General features: G+C 38.5%; 1 protein-coding gene across 2 annotated transcripts in view; it reads right to left on the bottom strand.

Annotated features, from left to right (window-relative positions):
- The window catches only part of Trim33 (tripartite motif containing 33), an 85,812-nt gene that overhangs the window by 52,637 nt on the left and 13,006 nt on the right, over positions 1–20,169 (bottom strand). The window lies entirely within an intron of this gene.

Consider the following 20,169-nt stretch of genomic DNA (forward strand, 5'->3'; position numbering starts at 1 on the left):
GAGGCAGGTGTGTGTGTGTGTGTGTGTGTGTGTGTGTGTGTGTGTGTGTGTGTGTGTGAGAGAGAGAGAGAGAGAGAGACAGAGAGAGAAAGACAGAGAGAGAGAGACAGAGAGAGAGAGAGAGAGAGACAGAGAGAGAGAGAGACAGAGAGAGAGAGAGAGACAGAGAGAGAGAGAGACAGAGAGACAGAGAGTTAGTTTACATGGGAGTATATGTAGAGGTCAGGTAACTAAAAAGGAGCCCACAAGAGGGGGAATAAGGAAGTTTTGGCAGTAATAGCACAACACATATGCAATAAAATTAGAAATGAGAATAGAAGGTATGGAAATTTAAGCAAGGATAGAGGAAAGAAGGTAAGAAAGGGTTAACCAAAACTATGGATGCATGAAAAAGGCCATGAGAAACAAGTACTCACACATATGCAAGCAAAATGCCTGACCCAGCCACAGAAGAAGCAAGATGTAACTGCCACGCTGAATAAGGTACTGAGCCACGTGACTAACATAGACAAGAATAATGGGCTAATATAAGTTATAAGAGTTAATAAAAAAGTCTGGGTCACTAGACCAATCAGGTTATAACTGACGCAGACCTCTGTGTGATTTCTTTGGGACGTAATGACTGCGGGAACTGGGAAGGACAGAAAACTCAGACAACAGAATGGTGCCCAATGTGTGGACAACTGCATCCACATAAAGCCTGAAAGAGCTTGAGAAGTAACTCTAGAACAGCATTACACATAGTTTATTGGTAGCAGCAATTTCCCAGGTCTGCTCTGCTTGCTAGAGGCAAGCAAAAACTCTCTTTTAAGAAAGGCTTTCTGGGGCTGGAGAGATGGCTCAGAGCTTAAGAGCATTGCTTGCTCTTCCAAAGGTCCTGAGTTCAATTCCCAGCAACCACATGGTGGCTCACAACCATCTGTAATGAGATCTGGCGCCCTCTTCTGGCCTGCAGGCAGACAAACAGACAGAATATTGTATACATAATAAATAAATATTAAAAAAAGAAAGAAAGAAAGGCTTCCTGACTCAGCTTTAGCTGCAAAAGCTTTATAGCCCTTTTAAGAGGCTCTGCCACAAAACACTTAAAAGGTGTTGATGAAAAGCTGACCACGTGCTTTTTGGTTTTCAGTCATAGCAAGGAAAAGGGTGCGCCATTTTAAAATGCTGGCTTTCTGGGCCATCCTGCCAGCGCAAACTCTGACTCTTTCAGACAGGAGGTCCAACTACAGAGCATTTGAGTGTGGTTTGTGAGCAGACTGCTGCAGCTTGCTTGGTGGCAGAGACCTTGAAACACCACAGAGTTGTGGTAATAAAAATGACTCCGCTGGCATACGTCCGCCATGAGGCTGAAATCTCAGAAAGCTAAGGAATGGGCCGGATCCAGCCAAAGCCACGGCTTTAATCCTAGTCATATTGCTTAGCAAATTAAAGACTCATGTGGTCAGAAAAAGAGAGATATACATATAGTAAAGAGAGATTCAAAGACAAAGAAAACCTCTCAATGGTTTACAATGTGTTAAAAATATATGCAGGCTTGGGAAAGGGGAAAAAAGGTTAAAGTCTTTAAAATAAAGAGAGTAGTTGGGAGTGGTTGGGTGTGGTGGCACACACCTTTAATTCCAACCCGTGGGAGACAGAGACAGGCAGACTTCCATGAATTCAAGGTGTGGTAGCACACACTTTTAATCCCAGCACTTGTGAGGCAGAGGCAGGTGGATCTCTGTGAGTTTAAGGACAGCTTGGTTTACAGAGTGAGTTCCAGGACAGCCAAAGATACAGAGAAACCCTGTCTCAAAAAGCCAAAAATTTAAAATACAAGTAAAAGAAATAGAAGTTAAAATAAAGCCACGTAAAGATGAAAAATACAAAGAGTCTGGATACTGTATGTTATTATGTTATCTATAAATTGTTTGAATGCTGAGGAAGAAGCAACAACTGTCAAAAGATATTTGTTTATAAATGCTGCTGAATTATTCCAAGATAGGTATTTTTAAAATACCTTGACGCCGGGCAATGGTGGCGCATGCCTTTAATCCCAGCACTCAGGAGGCAGAGGCAGGCGGATCTCTGTGAGTTCGAGACCAGCCTGGTCTACAGAGCTAGTTAGTTCCAGGACAGGCTCCAAAGCCACAGAGAAACCTTGTCTCCAAAAACCAAAAAAAAAAAAGAATGTTGGTTACAAGTTGTTATAAATAATAGTCAGAAGAAAAGCTAAACAAAGATTATTAGATTCAGAGTTCTTGTTTTTTTTTTTTTAAAGAAAAAAGAGGAGGAAGTGCTGTGGGTTTGTATGGTCTGTATCCTGTCAATTATATCTTAAATTAACACTGATTGGCCAATAGCCAGGCAGGAAGTATAGGCAGGACAACCAGACAGGAGATGGAGGTGGGTCAATGAGAACAGGAGAATTCTGAGAAGAAAAAAAGTCCTAGTCTGCAGTTGTGACCAAGCCACAAAAGAAGCAAGATGTGACTGCCTCACCCAATAAGGTACCAAGCCACGTGGCTAACATAGACGAGAATAATGGGCTAATATAAGTTACAAGAGTTAAGAAGTCTGGGCAACTAGGCCAATCAGTTTATAGCTTAAAAAAAAAAATCTAAAAAGTAAGTTGCCAGACAAGGTAGCAGCACCTTCATTAATCCCAGCAGTTGGGAAAGAGCAGCAGAAGAATTTCTGTGAATTCAATTAGAGGTTAAAAGTGCTTGCTGCTCTTGGAAATGACAGGACTCTTCAGAGAACAAGTGCTCACAAGTGCCTGCAACTCCAGCCCCAGAGATCCAATGTTCTATTCTGGTTTCTACAGAGCAGACACCTATGTGTGTATATATACACTCACACACCTAAACAGATGTTTCTGAAAATTAAACTAAGAGGTTGAAGAGATAGATGGAACAGTGGTAAAGAGGATTTTCTGCTATTACAGAGGACATGAATTTGGTTGCCAGCACCCACAACTCGTTCTGGGGAATCCAATGCCTTTGGTCTCCTTGGGCACCTGCATACACCTGCACATATCCACACACATGCTCTTCATTTAAAAAGTAAAATAAATGTTTAATAAATTAACTAGCTAAATTAAAAAGAACCGTGCTAGGGCTAGATGGCTCAGAGGTTAAAAATAAAACGTGTTCAAGTCACCCGCAGGGCATGTCAGAACCACCTGTAATTCCAGTTTCAGGTAACCTGATTCCTCATTCTGGCCTCTGTAGGCACATCATACACATGTTGCACAAACTAAACACCCACACACTTTAAATAATCTTTTTAAAAAATAAAGAAAAAATGCAGCAGAATCAAATGGACTCTCTAGCAAGGGATACAGAGTAAGTAAAATGCTTGCTTGAGAACCTGATCACATGCTTAAAAAGTCAGGCCCGGTGGTAGTCTGGTGGAGAAGAAGAGAGTAAGATGATCCCTGGGGTTTGCTGGCTAGCCAGATTGGCCTACCTGGTGATTTCCAGGTGACGAGGAAAAATTACCATTCTTGTAACATCTGTCTGCTGTTACCTTCATGCTAAACAATTTCTGTAGAAAAGATCAGCGGCCTCTTGCTTCAGGATCTAGCTATTCTCCTTCTATCTTCCCCCATCTCAACAGATAAATAGTTCTTCGTGGTGCGGGCACATGCACACACAAAGATATACACACACACACTTTCTTTTTAAAAAAGACAAACTATACAGCTCCTGAAGGACTCACAGGAGGTTCACATATACACAAAAACATAAATAAATGACTTTATGATGAGAATACAAAATTTATAATTAAGAAAGAAATTAGAAGCTTCTAAATGGTTAATTTTAATGGAAAACTACATAATTATTCAAAATGAGAGAAAGGTGTTTTAGTTGAATGTAACAAGTATGATTTAGGTAAATACTGTTTAAATAGCTTCTCAACTGAGCCGCCAGCTTCTCAACTAAGCCAATTCTAACAAGCAACAATAACTACTAAAGAAGCAAAGGATAGAACTTGGGCTGGGCAAGGATGTAACTCAGCAGTAGAAAGCTTACCTAGCATACATAAGGACTTAGGTTAGGGCCCCAGCTTAGACACGGGACCTTTAAACATGTCAATATTTACACATCTAAGAGAAGAAAAGGAGCTCTAAGACACAAAAAGCAGCTTTCCAACATTTTCAAACTGAAGTGTATAAACATATAGCAAACTGCTTTCCCATTAATCAGTTATAATTAGCTTCTCATCACTGCAGCAATTTACTTTTAAATATATACCATACTTGACCAGCAGTTCTTTGCATGACCTAAAAATCTTTACTCAATGCTAAATTTTCCTTCTGATATCTTTGAGTAGTTATTCCCCCCTACATTTGTAAGCCCTGGGTTCAACTGCTTGTCCCACAAAATAACAGAAGACAGAGATAACAGCAGACAGATTTTAAGAGTCATATGGAGAGCTAAAGATGAGAAGTGTTGAAAACTATGACAAAACAATTGGGAAAAAAAGAAAGACAATATAGCTAAGAGAAGCCAAATAAAGACCCATTACTTGATTCAGGTGAAATTGGATGAGGGCTGGAGAGATGGCTCAGTGGTTAAGACCACAGGCTTACTCTTCCAGAGGACCCAGATTCAATTTCCAGCATCCTTATGGTACCTCACAACCATCTGTGGTTCTAGTTTCATAATCTCTGATGCTCTCTCCCGGCCTCTGAGGGAACTGTATGCACATGGTACACAAACATATATGCAGATACTCTTACACATAAAATAAATCTAATTAAAGAAAAGAAAATTAGGGGTATAATATAGAAAACTATTTATGAACTGGCTCACACCTATATAATACCATATAGCAACATATGTTTAGATTATGATCATAAATATTCAGCAAATTGGGGCTGGAGAGATGGCTCAGTGGTTAAGAGCACTGGCTGCTCTTCCAGAGGTCCTGAGTTCAATTCCCAGCAACCACATGGTGGCTCACAACCATCTGTACTGAGATCTGGTGCCCTCTTCTGGCGTGCGGGCATACATGGAGGCAGAATGTTGTATACATAATAAATAAATTTTTTAAAAAAAATATCCAGCAAATTCCCACAAGTCAGTTTTAGCACTATTCATGAAAATATCTACTGCATTAGTTCTATGGTAAGATATGTACACACATTATCATATTGAGCCCAATTCTGATATCAAATATAATGAAATATAATTAGATATTACAGTAAATAATTACTAATATTCTTAGTTTCACATGTTCTTTTTGAATGTGTGTGGTTGTTTTGAGACAGGCAGGGTCTCTGTGTGTAGCCATGGGTGTCCCAGAACTCACTCTGTAGACTAGGCTAACCTCAAGATTTGCCTGCCTCCCAAATGCTGGAATTAAAGGTGTGCAATCAATCACCTGGCTAAACAAAGGAGTTCCAGGACAACCAAGACTGTTACACTGAGAGAAACCCTGTCTTGAAAAACCAAAAACATTATTTTAAACACTAGGACTCACATGTTGGAGAGAGAAAACTGACTCTTTTACTTGTCCTGACCTCAAGAATGCCATGATATGACAGGCAAGATGGCTCAACAGTTAAGAGCACTGGCTGCTCTTCTGAAAAACCCAGGCTCAATTCCCAGCACCAACATGGTGGGCCACAACTGTCTGAATGAAACTCCAATTCCAGGGGATCCAATGCCCTCTTCAGTTCTCCATGGGTAATAGGCACACATGTGGTACATAGACATACATACAAATAAAGCATATACATAAATAACATTTTTAAAAGAATGCTATGATGTCCACATGTTCAAATACACACTCACGCATGCTCACACACAAAACAAATGAACATTTTTTTTAATGTTTATGTAAAATAAAGTCATAAGTCTAGTTTTTTGGGACAGTGAGGCAGGAAGACTGCTGTGAGTTTAAGGGAAGTCTAGGCTATAGAGGAAGATTCTATCTCAACCCCACCATAGAAGGACAAATCTAGATCTCACCAATACCTAGCCACAAACCCAGCCCTACAAAAAAATACTACAAGGAAAACTCCAACCCAAGAAAGATGGCTACACCAACAAAAAGACAGGTGATGATCTCATTACAGCAAATCCAGAATAAAAAAATGCACAAATTAACATCACCAACAATGAAAACTAAATTAACAGGAGACAGCAACCACTGGTCATTAATATCCCTTAATGTAAACAAACTCAACTCACCTATAAAAAGGCACAAGCTAACAGATTGGATAAGAAAACAGAATCCATCCCTCTTCTGCATAAAAGAAACGCATCTCAACCTCAAAGACAGACATCGTCTCAGAGTACAGGGTTGGGGGAAAATATACCAATCAAATGGACCTAAGAAACAAGTGGGTATAGCTATCTTAATATCTAACAAAATAGACTTCAAGCTAAAACCAGTCAAAAGAGACAAAAGAAGGACATTTCATATTAGTCACAGGAAAAATCCATCAAGAGGAAATTTCAAAACTGAACATCTATGCCCCAAATACAAAGGCACCCTCATAGGTCAAAGAAACACTTCTAAAGCTGAAACCATATATTAAACCCCACACACTAACAGTGGGAGACTTCCAACACTCCCCTCACCACTGGACAAGTCAGTCAAACAAAAAATTAACAGAGAAATAAAAGAATAGATGTTATGACTCAAATGGATTTAACAGACATCCATAGAATATTCCATCCAAACACAAAAAAATATAACTTCTTCTCAGCACCTCATGGAACCTTCTCAAAAACTGACCACATACTAGGTAACAAAACAAAGCTCAACAAATACAAAAAAAAAAAGGAATAACCCAACGTACCTTATCAGATCACCATGCTTTAAAACTAGAAGTCAACAGCAATACCAATTCCAGAAAACCCACAAACACATGGAAATTAAACAATGCTCACCTGAATTATTAATGGGTCATGGAAGAAATAAAGGGGGAAATTAAAGACTTCCTAAAATTCAATGAAAATGATCACACAACATACCCAAATTTATGGACACAATGAAAGCAGTGTTAAACGGCAAGTTCATAGCACTAAATGCCTACATAAAGAAGCTGGAAAAATCCCACACTCGTGAATTAACAGGACATTTGAAAACTTTAGAACAGAAAGAAGCAAACTCACCTAAGAGAACTAGATGGCAGGAAATAATCAAATTGATAGCTGAAATCAACAAAATAGAAACAAAAAAATACAAATAATCAATGAGACAAAGAGTTGGTTCTTGGGGGGAAAAAAAATCAACAAAATAAACAAACCTTTATCCAAACAAACCAAAAGGCAGAGAGAGAATACCCAAATTAACAAAATCAGAAATGAAAAGGGGGACATGACAACAGATACAGAGAAAATATAGATGATCATCAGGTCATATTTTGAAAACCAATACTCTACAAAATTGGAAAACTTAAAGGAAATGGGCAATTTCTGGATAAATATTACCAAAATTAAATTAAGACCAGATAAGCAAATTAAACAGACATATAACTGCTGAAGAAATAGAAACAGTCATAAAAAGTCTCACAACCAAAAAAAGCCCAGGACCAGATGGTTTCAACTCAGAATTCTAAAAGACTATCAAAGAAGAACTAATACCAATACTCCTCAAATTATTCCACACAATAGAAACAGAGGGAACATTGCCAAACTCTTTTTATGAGGCTACAATTACCCTGATACCCAAACCACAGAAAGACAATACTAAGAAATAGAATTACAGAAAGTCTCACTCATGAACACTGATGCAAAAATACTCAATAAAGCACTAGCAAATTGAATCCAAGAAAACATCAGAACCAGGGCCAGAGAGATGGCTCAGAGGTTAAGAACGCTGACTGCTCTTCCAGAGGTCCTGAGTTCAAGTCCCAGCAACCACATGGTGGCTCACAGCCATCTACAATGAAATCTGGTGCCCTCTTCTGGCATTCAGGCATACATGGAGACAGAACACTGTGTACATAATAAATAAAATTTTTTAAAAAATCAGAACCATCATCCACTATGACCAAGTCGGCTTGCTTCATCTGACAGGTGCAGGGATGGTTAAACATACGAAAATCTGTCAATGTAATCTACCATACAGATAAGCTGAAAAATAAAAACCATATGAACATCTCATTAGATGCCGAAAAACCATTTGACAAACTACAACATCCCTTCATGATAAAGGTCTTGGAGAGAGCAGGGATACAAAAAACATACCTAAACATAATTAAGGCAATATACAGCAAGCCAACAGCCAACATCAAACTAAATGGAGAAACTCCCAGCGATTCCACTGAAATCAGGAACAAGACAAGGTTGTCCACTCTCTCCATATTTATTTAATATAGTTCTTGAGGTCCTAGCTAGAGCAATAAGACAACAAAAAGATTCTATCTCAACCCAAAAGCAAAACCAAACCAATAGTAAAATATTTCAGCTACTAACCCAAGAATGATGGATTTGGTCAAGTGTTCAGTGGAAGGGGGTATAAATATGGGAGAAAATTCCATAGAAATACATTATGTATGTACAAAATAGTGGAAAACTGTTAATGTTTATTTTTAAATGATTTCTTTATTTCTACAAAAACGTTTACTATATAGTCCTTCACATAAAGTTTAGTGTAAATTTTTCACTAATGTAGGCAGAAACTGTATCTCATAGCAAGAAATTTCAAGATAGCTCTTAAAATATTCAATTCCAAAGTACAGAAATCCAGAGTCTAACAATATAGTCACAGGACACAGGGCTCTTGTTTGCTTGCATATATAAACTTATAAACATATATAAACAATTATATTTTTTTCTCTTTATGTAAGAAGAAGGTATTGAACTGTACAGACACAATGAACTGTGGACCCATAACCATGAAGACTGGGGAGTCTATGACTGCTAGGATCCAATGCATCTGCTTAGTCACTGACTCCCCTTTAGGTCATCTAAATCTTGTACTAAGAGACTTAGTTAAGAGAAGATCATAAATTTAAAAAAAAAAAAAAAAGATCAAGAGAGGCCTATCCTAACCCCATTTGTACTAGCCAACCAGGAATAGTGAGGATCTGTTATTCTGGAATACAACATTTAATTTGAAAATGTAGTCAGTATAGGGCAAGTGAAACAAAGTATCCTGTCTACCATGGTCTGCTGGCTCATCACTGATCAATAACTACAAAGTCATGCACCAACTTGATCCTGTAAAGGGAGTCATACTCATGAATAAGCAAAGAACAAGTATATCCCATTTAAGGAGATTCCGTAACTTGAGGGAAGTCAAGCTGAACAATTTGAATAGGTGAGGAAATTCCTACTAAGGCAAAACTAATGGAAGGAACAAAAGAAAACCTGAGGGGGGGGGGTAGTGGAAGAGGAAACAGAAGGGAAGAGCTTTTTTAAAAATCAAAAAAGGAGGGAGAGACTACAGTGGTGGCAGCAGCATAATTAAAAACACTCAGAGAGCCGGGCGCTGGTGGCACACACCTTTAATCCCAGCACTCGGGAGGCAGAGACAGGAGGATCTCTGTGAGTTCAAGACCAGCCTGGTCTACAGAGCTAGCTCCAGGACAGGCTCCAAAGCCACAGAGAAACCCTGTCTCGAGAAGAAAAAAAAAACAAAACCAAAAACAAAAAACCATTCAGAGAAATTCAATTAAAAGGAAAAGTTCTGCAAGAATGAAATAAATGATTTCTACATTTTAAAACCTGGATGTCATTAAAATAGAAAAGCAAGAAGTAAAACTACTCAGGAAGGTCAAATTACAAAACACAACTATAGAAGACTCAAAAGCAAAGGCATCAAAAACAGAAAAATAAACTATATACTTAAGGAAACAAAGTAAAAAAAAACAATCTTCAAGATGAGAAAAAGATCTGCAAATTAATCATTTGAGTAGGAATTACTACTCAGGATATACACAAAACAATAGCAAACACCAGTAGTAGTTATAATCCAATCTAAAAATGGGCAAATAGATAAGAATGAAGCTCAGAAACAGAGCAATAGCCTAGTGTGTAATCAGTCCCCATCACAACAAATGAAATGGAAAAGTGATCTGGATACTTCTCAAGACATACAGATGGTCAGCAACTATATAAAAACTGTTCAAGGATGGGCAAGATGGCTCAGCATGTAAAAATATTTGCTGCAAGCCCAAAGGCCTGAATTCAATCCCTATGGCCACATTTGTGCACGTGTGCAAGCATATGTGCGTATACACATGCACACACACAAAATATCATGACAATTTTTCATCACTGATAGCAAAGAAATACAAACCAACACCACTACAATGAGTTATGCTCTTACTCCAGTTGGAACAGCCATTATTAAAAAGACAATAGAATACAAATGCTGTTGGGGAAGCAAAAGTCTTACGCACTGTTGGTGAGAATGTAGAATTAGCACAGCAATTATACAACAGTATGGAGGTTCTGAAAAACTAAACAGTTCTTTATAATTCAGTTATCCCATCATTGGGTATATATTCAAAGGAAATGAAATCAGCATGCTTCTAGAGATATATGAAAATTCCCTTTGTCTACTGTATCAGTAGTAACCAACATATAGAGTAAAATATCCATCAATAAGTGAATAGATTTTTAAAATGTGGTAAATACATATAAACACATATCATGCACATACAAACAACAGGAAACATTATTCATCCATATAAATTAATTATACAAGGTAGTTCAGCTGGTAAAGGTACTTGCTGTGCAAACCAGCCCTGAATTTGACCCACTGAACCCACACTTACACAGAATGTAAGCATTTTTAAAATACTAGTATACATAAAGAACTCAGAAAATTAAATGTCCAAAATAAAATCACAATAACCAAGTGCATTGAACAGACAGCTCTCAAAAGAAATAAAAGTAGCCTTTAGGGCTGGAGAGATGGCTCAGCGGTTAAGAGTACTGCCTGCTCTTCCAAAGGTTCTGAGTTCAGTTCCCAGCAACCACATGGTGGCTCACAACCACCTGTAATGAGATCTGGTATCCTCTTCTGGCCTGCAGGCATACATGCAGACAGAATACTGAGAATACTGTATACATAATAAATTTTTAAAAAGTAGCCTATAATATAATTAAAATAAATTTTTCAGCATCTTTAACAATCAGGGAAATACAAATCAGAATTATAGCAAAAGACTGGAGCAGTGGTGGTGTACACCTTTATTCCCAGCACTCAGACTTCTGAGTTTGAGACCAGTCTGTTCTACAGAGTTTCGGGACAGTTGGGGCTACATAATAAAATCCTGTCTTGGGAAAATTAAAATAAACAAAATTATATCCAAAGGCTGGGGAGACAGTGACTAAAGTGTGTATCCTGTAGTGTGAAGACTGAAGTTTAAATCCCTTGAACCTGTGTAAATGCCAGGTGGTGAGGTGGACACTGAAGCTGTCTCTAATTCCAGCCTCTCAAGGATCCCCAGAGCAAGCTGGCTAGCAAGACTAGTGAGTTCTGGGTTGGACTGAGAGACCCTGCTTCAATGAATAAGGTGGAAGAGCCATCAAGGATTTCTGACATCAATCTTGGACACCCATATGCATGTGTAGTCCTATTCAAACATGGAGAAAAAAAAAATAAAGACCTACATTGACATTCCATCTCACCTCAAGTATAACTGACCACCATCAAGAAAATAAACAAATGAAGATGATAGGGGACTTTTATTAGAATATGAATATAGGCTGGGCGGTGGTGGCGCACGCCTTTAATCCCAGCACTCAGGAGGCAGAGGCAGGCGGATCTCTGTGAGTTCGAGACCAGCCTGGTCTACAAGAGCTAGTTCCAGGACAGGCTCCAAAACCACAGAGAAACCCTGTCTCGAAAAACCCAAAAAAAAAAAAAAAAAAAAAAAAAAAAGAATGTGACTATAGATTTCTTTTCCAGAATGTCTTAATATATAAGTGGTAAATGTGAGATTGTTTTTATTAAGGCTGTCATATAAATATAATGAAGGATATGTTTGTTATACTATGTTTATTTTTCATGAGAATTGCCGAAGAATTCCATCATCACTAACGAACAGTAACATTTGGGATATGGGTAAGTTTTACTCTGTGTATCAGAAGAGCTATGTAGCTACCCAGTCTCTTGTGTCTTGAAAAATTCTTAATTGCTTTGTAGCTGGACAAACTATACTGTAAATTTAAAAAGTTAAGTCCAAATCAGGTATGGAGGTACAAGCCTTTAATCCCAGAACACAAGAGACAGGTGTAGACAGACATCTGAGCGTTCAAGGCCAGCCTCATCTACAAAGTCATTCCAGAATAGTCAGGACTACTTAGAGAACTTGTCTCAAACAAACAAAATTAAACTAAACCAAAACAAAAAACAAAAAAACAAAGAAACTGAAAATGGATCAGCAGTTGTTCTTCCAAAGATTCAGGTTCAATTCCCAGCTCACACAGCAGCTCAGAACTGTCTAACTCCAGTCCAAGTACATCCAGTATGATGTTCTGGCCTCCACATGTACTGCCTGCACATAGTGCAGACATGCACGTAGGCAGAACACCCATACACATAAAAGGTAAAAAAATAAATTTAAAGATTATATTTTCATATACTTTGTCAATGTTGAGACAGGCTAATTTTGCTCAACATTAGATCACTGCTAATAAATAACATATTTTGTTATAAATGCTATGGAGTTTGAAATTTTAATATTTAGTGAGTATACTATAAGGCTATCAAGCTAAAATCAGTATTGTCATAAAAAAGGCAAGACTACATTTAAAATCTGTTCATTAGATCACTAGACTCCATGTTTACAAAAAAAATGTTATATCTGCAACATAATGGTACACATATATGAAAAATGCAACATCTACAAATGTTGTAATTTCTTCAGGGTATAGATGTAAATTTATGAGAGTTACAGAAAATAAGTCTTACATAATTTATACAAAATAAGGTGGAACATAACTGAAATGCTTATATGGATTTTCATACTTTATTATCAAAGCAACTACTTTCTCAAAATGTTACTCTACTTTTAATAAAATTTTTAAAAGACTAAGCTTGAAAGACAAAAATTAAGTGTTTTTTTTTCTTGTCAGATTTCATCATGCTTTTAACAGAATTGGAGCTCAGTTAAATTTCTGTTTAAAGACTAAAAATCAGTTTGCAATTAAAAGCAAGTATTGCTCTTGCAAACGACTTTGAGTTTGGTTCCCAGCACTTATGTCAGGTAGCTTATAACTGCTTCTAACTCCAGTTCCTGAGATAAGACATCTTTTGCCTCTTTAGGTACCAGTGCACACACATATGCACACACATACCACACTCTTAAATTTTTGCTTAGGCTGAGGTCTGTGTACATGTGCATGCACAAGGGAACAAGTGCCCAAAATTGTATGCATGCATGTGGAGTTGAGCTTGCCTATGTGTGGGTATGTGGAGACCAGAGGTCAACATCAAATGTCTTCCTTAATTACGTTCTACCTTCTTTCTTTCTTTGATTTGAGAGAGGGTTTCTCTGTAGTTATTGGAGCCTGTCCTGGAACTAGCTCTTGTAGACCAGGCTGGCCTCGAACTCACAGAGATCCGCCTGCCTCTGCCTCCCAGGTGCTGGGATTAAAGACATGCACCACCACTGACCTTATTTCTATGACACAAGGTCTCTCACTGACCTAAACACGTCTAATTTCAGTGACGAAGGACAGCTGAGATCAAAATCAATAGCTAACAAGTAATGTCTTCAGAAAGAACTAGTTTTTGAGATGATCTCACTATATAGCCCAGTTTGGCATAGAAATTGTCAATCCTTCTACCTCATCCTTACATGGAATCACAGGTATGCCATCATATTCAGCCTAAAATTTCTATTACTTGCTCCACATAGCAAAGCATCAGCAAAAACAAATTAAAAGTTGCAGATGATATTTTATCTAGAGCAAACATTAAGAAACTAGTTGAGGTGGAGAAAATGCTCAGTTAAGAGTGCCTAATAAATTTGCAAAGCTCCACTCCCAGCATCCATACAGACTGACTCACAACCACCTACAACTAAAGCTCTAGGGAAATCTGATACCTCTGGTCTCTATGTGCACTATGTGCACACACGCATACACAGACACACACATTAATTTAAAAAACAAATCTTTAACTCAGAAGGCGGAAACAGGCGTATCTCTATAAGTTCCAGGCCAGATAGGGCTACAATGTGAGACTCTGTTCCAAAGAAACTAGCCAAAACACTACTTAAAATCATAATAAATCATAAAATCATAAATAAAAAATATAATCTTAAAAGAAACCTCTCCTACTATCAAAATAATGAAAGCAACATTCTAGGTGAACACACCCAGACATTTTTGTGTTTTTGGTCAAGGTCAAACAGCCAAAAGACATTTTTGGTGGTTTTGGTCAAATGCAGGTCAAGGACTACATACATTATCATCCCCAAGAAGGAACAGCCACAAGTATTTCTTATCCCACCCATGTTTGAATTTCAAATCCAAAGCCAAGGCAGTGTAGCCAGAGGTCTAGAGCTTCCTTCTTGCCCCAATCCCAACTCCCAGTGCAAAGATTCTGTCCCAAGCACTGCAGACCAAAAGATAATGAGACAGCTCACTGGTAGGATCAAGAATTCATTCCAGGAAAGTCAAGCTCCCCCTCTTCTCTTCAACATCCTGTTCATGTCATCTCAGAACTAAGCCACCATTCCTGTCTCGCAATCCAAAGCAAAGGCTCAAAGAATCTGCCCAGGTGGCTGATGGCTCAGTGGGTAAAGTACTTGCTGCTCAAATGTGAAGACCTTTATTCAAATTTCCAGAACACGTTAAAACCAGGTGTGTAACAATCACAGTGTTACTACAGCAAGATGGGAGGCAGAGACGGAAGAATCCCCGAAAATCTGTTGGCCAGCTAGACTTGCATATTCATTCAGTGACAAAACAGACAGACACTAGTCACAAAAAGGTGGAAAGCAAGGACAGACATCCAGGCTTGTCCTTGTCCTCTGATCTTCATGCACATGCAGTGGGGCCTGTAAAAACCAATGTGCACATACACAAAGAGATCTGCTCAGGGAAAAGGAAGGCCATAAGAACATAGAGCTACCAAGCTCTTCCCCAAGAAAATTACTTCATTTGGAACAAAACAAAGAAAATTTCAAGCCTAAAAACAAGAAATTCTGGTAGCAAACAGTTAAGATGAAGATGGCAACTCTACAGGACAAATGAAACCAAAGTTGACAAGACAGGTCACTAAAAAGCATACTCCTCCTCTGGGCAGAACACTGTCTCTAAGATTAACCTAAAAACTCTAGCTCGAGCACAGGTGGGGATGACAAGACTTTGCTAAAATGACTTCCTGAAGTCACTACACAAAAGTCAGTAAACAACTGACAGCACTAAGAGTGGGAATGTCAGTACTTGGGAAGGCAGCAAAGTTCAAGGTCATCCTTGGCTACAGAGCCAGTTTTAGGCCAACTGGGGGCTACATGAGTCCCTGTCTCAAAAATTTTAACCAAAGCAAATAAATGAAGGTAGCAATATTAGAAGAGGAACATACCAATTCATGAGAAATAAGATAAACCAAAATGGTAGGTATACATCCAACTCTACCAATAAGAGCATTAAGTATGAATGGATTAAACAACAAAACGCAGACAGTGGTACTCGGGTCACAACTCAGTGGTAACTTAAAACAAGCTCAATTCAAGTCCCAGGATGGACGGACGGACAAAGATTTTTAAAAATTAGATTAAAAACAAGAATAGATCTGACTGTATGTTGTAAATGAAAGACAGTTTATATTCAGATATGCAAATACAATCAAAGCAGAAGGATGGGAAAAGAATATCAAGCAACAAGGGGAGAAAGGTGTACACATGCCTAGAGAGATGGTTCAGTAACTAAGAGCTATCTGCTCTTCCAGAGGACCTGGGTCTAAGTCCCAGTACCTACATGGTGGCTCACAACTCCATAACTCCATTTTCAGATTTGACACACTCTTCTGTAATCTGTGAACACTGGGCACACAAGTGGTTCACAGATTAGAGAGACACAAAACACCCATGCCCATAAAATTTAAAAAGAAAGCTGGAGTAGCTATATTAAGATAGGAATAATAAGGGCTGGAGAGATGGCTCAGTGGTTAAGAGCATTGCCTGCTCTTCCAAAGGTCCTGAGTTCAATTCCCGGCAACCACATGGTGGCTCACAACCATCTGTAATGAGGCCTGGTGTCCTCTTCTGGCCCGCAGACATACACACAGACAGACAATTGTATCCATAATGAATAAATAAATAAATAAATATTTTAAGAAAAGAATATAAGATAGAAATAAAAACTCTCTAAAGATATACAAAAAAAATCTATTCCAGTGTAAAAATCAATACATTAATTTTAATGCAGTAAGCTGGGGGTTGAGCACATATTTAGCACACATGAACCCAAAGGTTCAGTCCCCAGAATGGCTGGACAGACAAGATTGTGGGTCAGATGCACTGACATACAGATACCAACATATATCTATATGTAGTGGAAAAAAAGTTAAGGGACCCAGAAAATCCTTTAAAAACAAGGTAGTGTTGTGGGGGGGGGGGGTGACTCTGCATCAAAATTCTTTTAAAAAAAAGATTTATTTATTTATTGTGTACAGTGTTCTCTGTCTGCATGTATCCCTGCACGCCAGAAGAGGGCACCAGATCTCATTACAGATGGTTGTGAGCTAGATGCGGTTGCTGGGAATTGAACTCAGGACCTCCGGAAAATCAGCCAGTGCTCTTAACCTCTGAGCCATCTCTCCAGCCCTGCATCAAAATTCTTACAGAGGAACTGGGGTCAGTTCCTGGTGCCAACATGGGGACTCACAACCTCCGAGTCTGCAAGTAAGGTTTGTTTTTACAGTGCTGGGGATTAACATCCAGGGTCTTGTGGTCAGCGAGGCATGCCCCCTTCCAATGAGCTACATCTCGAATAAAAAAATTAATTAATTAATTAATTAATAAAGATTTGAGAGTCACTCTATTAATATCACACCAAACAGTCTTCAGAAGTATTTCTATTTACACTGACTTTATCTGCATTGACAACTCATTAAGTAGGAAAGTTCTCTCTATAAAAATTAACAAATACTGAACTACTACCCTGTGAGAAATGCGACATAGGTTTCTGCAAAGTTCTGGTCACATCTTCATCAACCGTTCATTACAGTATTACGCTACGCAATCTTCTGTTGAAGACACTTCTTAATATGTACTGTTGGCCCAATGACACTGAATCCACAGAATTCTGAAACTTTAAGATGTGGGGTGTCTTTTCCTTTTTATTATTTTTTTAAGATGTGGGGTGTCTTTTTTCCTATTTTATTTTATGTGTATGGATGTTTTGCCTGGATGCCTGCGTACCTCCAATGTGTCTCATTTTTAACCACAGGCCAGAAGAGGGTTTGGGTCCCCTAGAACTGTAATTACAGACAGCTGTAAACTACCATGTAGGTGCTAGAATCAAACCTGGGTCCTCTGGAAGAGTAGCAAGTGCTTTAACAGATGAGTCACCCCTCCAAGCTTTAGTCTTCTTGCCTGAACAAAGAGCCTCTACTACTTTCTAAACACACACACACACCGATGCACACAGCCATCTATAGTAGGATCTGATGCCCTTTTGCCATTCAGGCATACATGCAGATAGAGCATTCATGTGAGTGAAATACTAGAAAGTACTTGGGGCCATTTTTAAAACAGTGAAATCTTAGCTGGGTGGCAGAGGTGCATGTCTTTTACCTCAGTACTCAGGAGGCAGAGACGGGCAGATCTCTGCGGGTTCAAGGCCAGTCTGGTCCACAAAGCGAGTTCCAGGACATTTAGGGCTGTTACACAGAGAAACCCTGGAGAGAAGGGGAGGAATACTACCTTCCTAGCTCAACCTCAGCTCAAAGTACTTAAGTCAGGTAAAATATCTTGTCACTCTGCCCAAGGCATTGATATTGGGTCATTGATATTGATATTGGGTTTACAAGTACATTTCAGCCGGGCGATGGTGGCGCACGCCTTTAATCCCAGCACTTGGGAGGCAGAGGCAGGCAGACCTCTGTGAGTTCGAGACCAGCCTGGTCTACAGAGCTAGTTCCAGGACAGGCTCCAAAGCCACAGAGAAACCCTGTCTCGAAAAAAACCCCAAAAAATAAATAAATAAAAATAAAATAAAATACAAGTACATTTCACTGATTTAATGTATTTTAAAATAGAAAATCCTGAAACTGAGTATAGCTCACTGGCCAAGCACTTACTTTTTATGGCAAAGCCCTGGGTTCAATAAACATCACAGTGGCAGCTCACCAACAAAGTACAAGTGATCTAATTTCCCCTCATTCTGGTTACTACTTCCTGTTTATTTCTTATTATAGACATCCTACTAAGTGGGAAGCAGTATGGTTTTGTTTACACCCTGACCCCAACGATACACACAGCCTTCTGCTTCATATGCTTTTCCACTGAGCTGCATCTTCAGCTCAGGACTATACTGCTCTATCAAAGAATTCTGAACATCTTTTCATGTTTTTATGGGCTATATAACTTTTTGCTTACTATACCATTGTTCAATATATTGCTTTTAAAATAGTCTTTTCGCTTTCTTTTTTAAATACAGTTATATAGTTTGTGTGTGTATTTGGGGGAGGGGGGTTTCACTTATGCCAAGGCATGCATGTGGATATAAGAGGACAACCTGTGGGTGTGAGTTCTCTTCTTCCACAATGCAGGTCCCAGGGAATCAAACTTGAGTCAACAAGCTTGGCAGCAAGAGCCCCCATCTGCTATTTTATCTCCCTAGTCTTCTACACATTCTTAATAATATCACTGTAAGTATATATTTTTGATAAAGCCCAGTTTTCTGCCTTCTTTTTGTTGCTCATACTTTTAGTATCATATATAAGGATCCACTGTCAACCCCAAGGTCATGAAGACTTACTCCTATTTTCTTCAAAGAGTTTTATGACTTTATCATTTATACTTAGGCTGTTGGTCCATCTGAAGTTCATTTCTGCACATGGTGTCTGGCAGAGATATAATTTCATCTGTTCTTGAAAACCCATTTTCCTAATACTGTTTTCCTGAAGAGACTACCTTTTCTACCACTCTACTTGACGCCCTAGTAGAAAATGACCTGAATACACTGACAGTCAAAATAAACTCAATACAAGCTATGATTGAGGAGTCAGGAACTTCATGAAGACAAGAAATGTGAGGAACCTTTTCCTTGTATAGTTTTGTATACTTATTTAATGTTTGAGCAAATAAAAAGTAAAATAAAGTTTTAAAAAATGAAAAGTATGTGCCAAGCAAGGTAGCTCAATGCCACACCTGCCACACAAGCCTGATAACCTGAGGTTCATCCCCAGAACCCATATAAAGATGGAAGGTGAGGACCAACACCATTGACCTCCATTCACATGCTATGACACACATGCATCACCTCCCTAAATCACATATACACAAAGAGCGAAAAATAATTTCAATTATAAAACGCAAGTATAAGGCAAGTCACAAACCAGGCTATATATGTGGAAATTATATATATACATAAATACATATACAGAAGCACTGAAAAAAGAGGCAGAAAATCCACTAAGAATGTGGGCACATAGGGTTGGGGGGAATGTAACTCAGTGGGAGAAAACATGAGGCCCTAAGTTCAATCCCCAGTATTGCAAAACAACAAACAAGAGGGAGAAAATAGAAGGGGACAACATACCAAATGGTGCTAAACTTTAAAAGTTCTCAAGAAAACTGCAAACCAAAATACCTAGGACAAGAGATGACTAGGCAAAGAAACCTGTCAAACCTAATGACCTGAGTTCAATAACCAGAACCTACACATGGGAAGGAGAGAACAGACTCCCACAAACTGCCTGTCATCTGAACACATATACATATAACATTTTAAATTTTTATTATTCTATCACATACCCAACACAAAGATTTAGTGTCATTCTAAAGATACCTATATCATAATTAAAAGTGCTTATGTGAATTCTGAGACCCAAACACAACTAGTATGGCATTCCAATCACTTACCAAATATGACTACAAGATTCAAATATTAATTTGAAAACACATTTGCATTTGTTTCTTGCAGTGAAACACTGATGATTATAACGATGCTTGTTGGTAGTAACATATTACAGTGTTGGGGAAAAGGATCACTGGGTAAAGCGCTTATGACCAAGTTGGAGAACCTAAGT

The sequence above is a fragment of the Microtus pennsylvanicus genome, chromosome 7, assembly GCF_037038515.1.
Source record: "Microtus pennsylvanicus isolate mMicPen1 chromosome 7, mMicPen1.hap1, whole genome shotgun sequence".
In the NCBI taxonomy this organism is placed as follows: Eukaryota; Metazoa; Chordata; class Mammalia; order Rodentia; family Cricetidae; genus Microtus; species Microtus pennsylvanicus.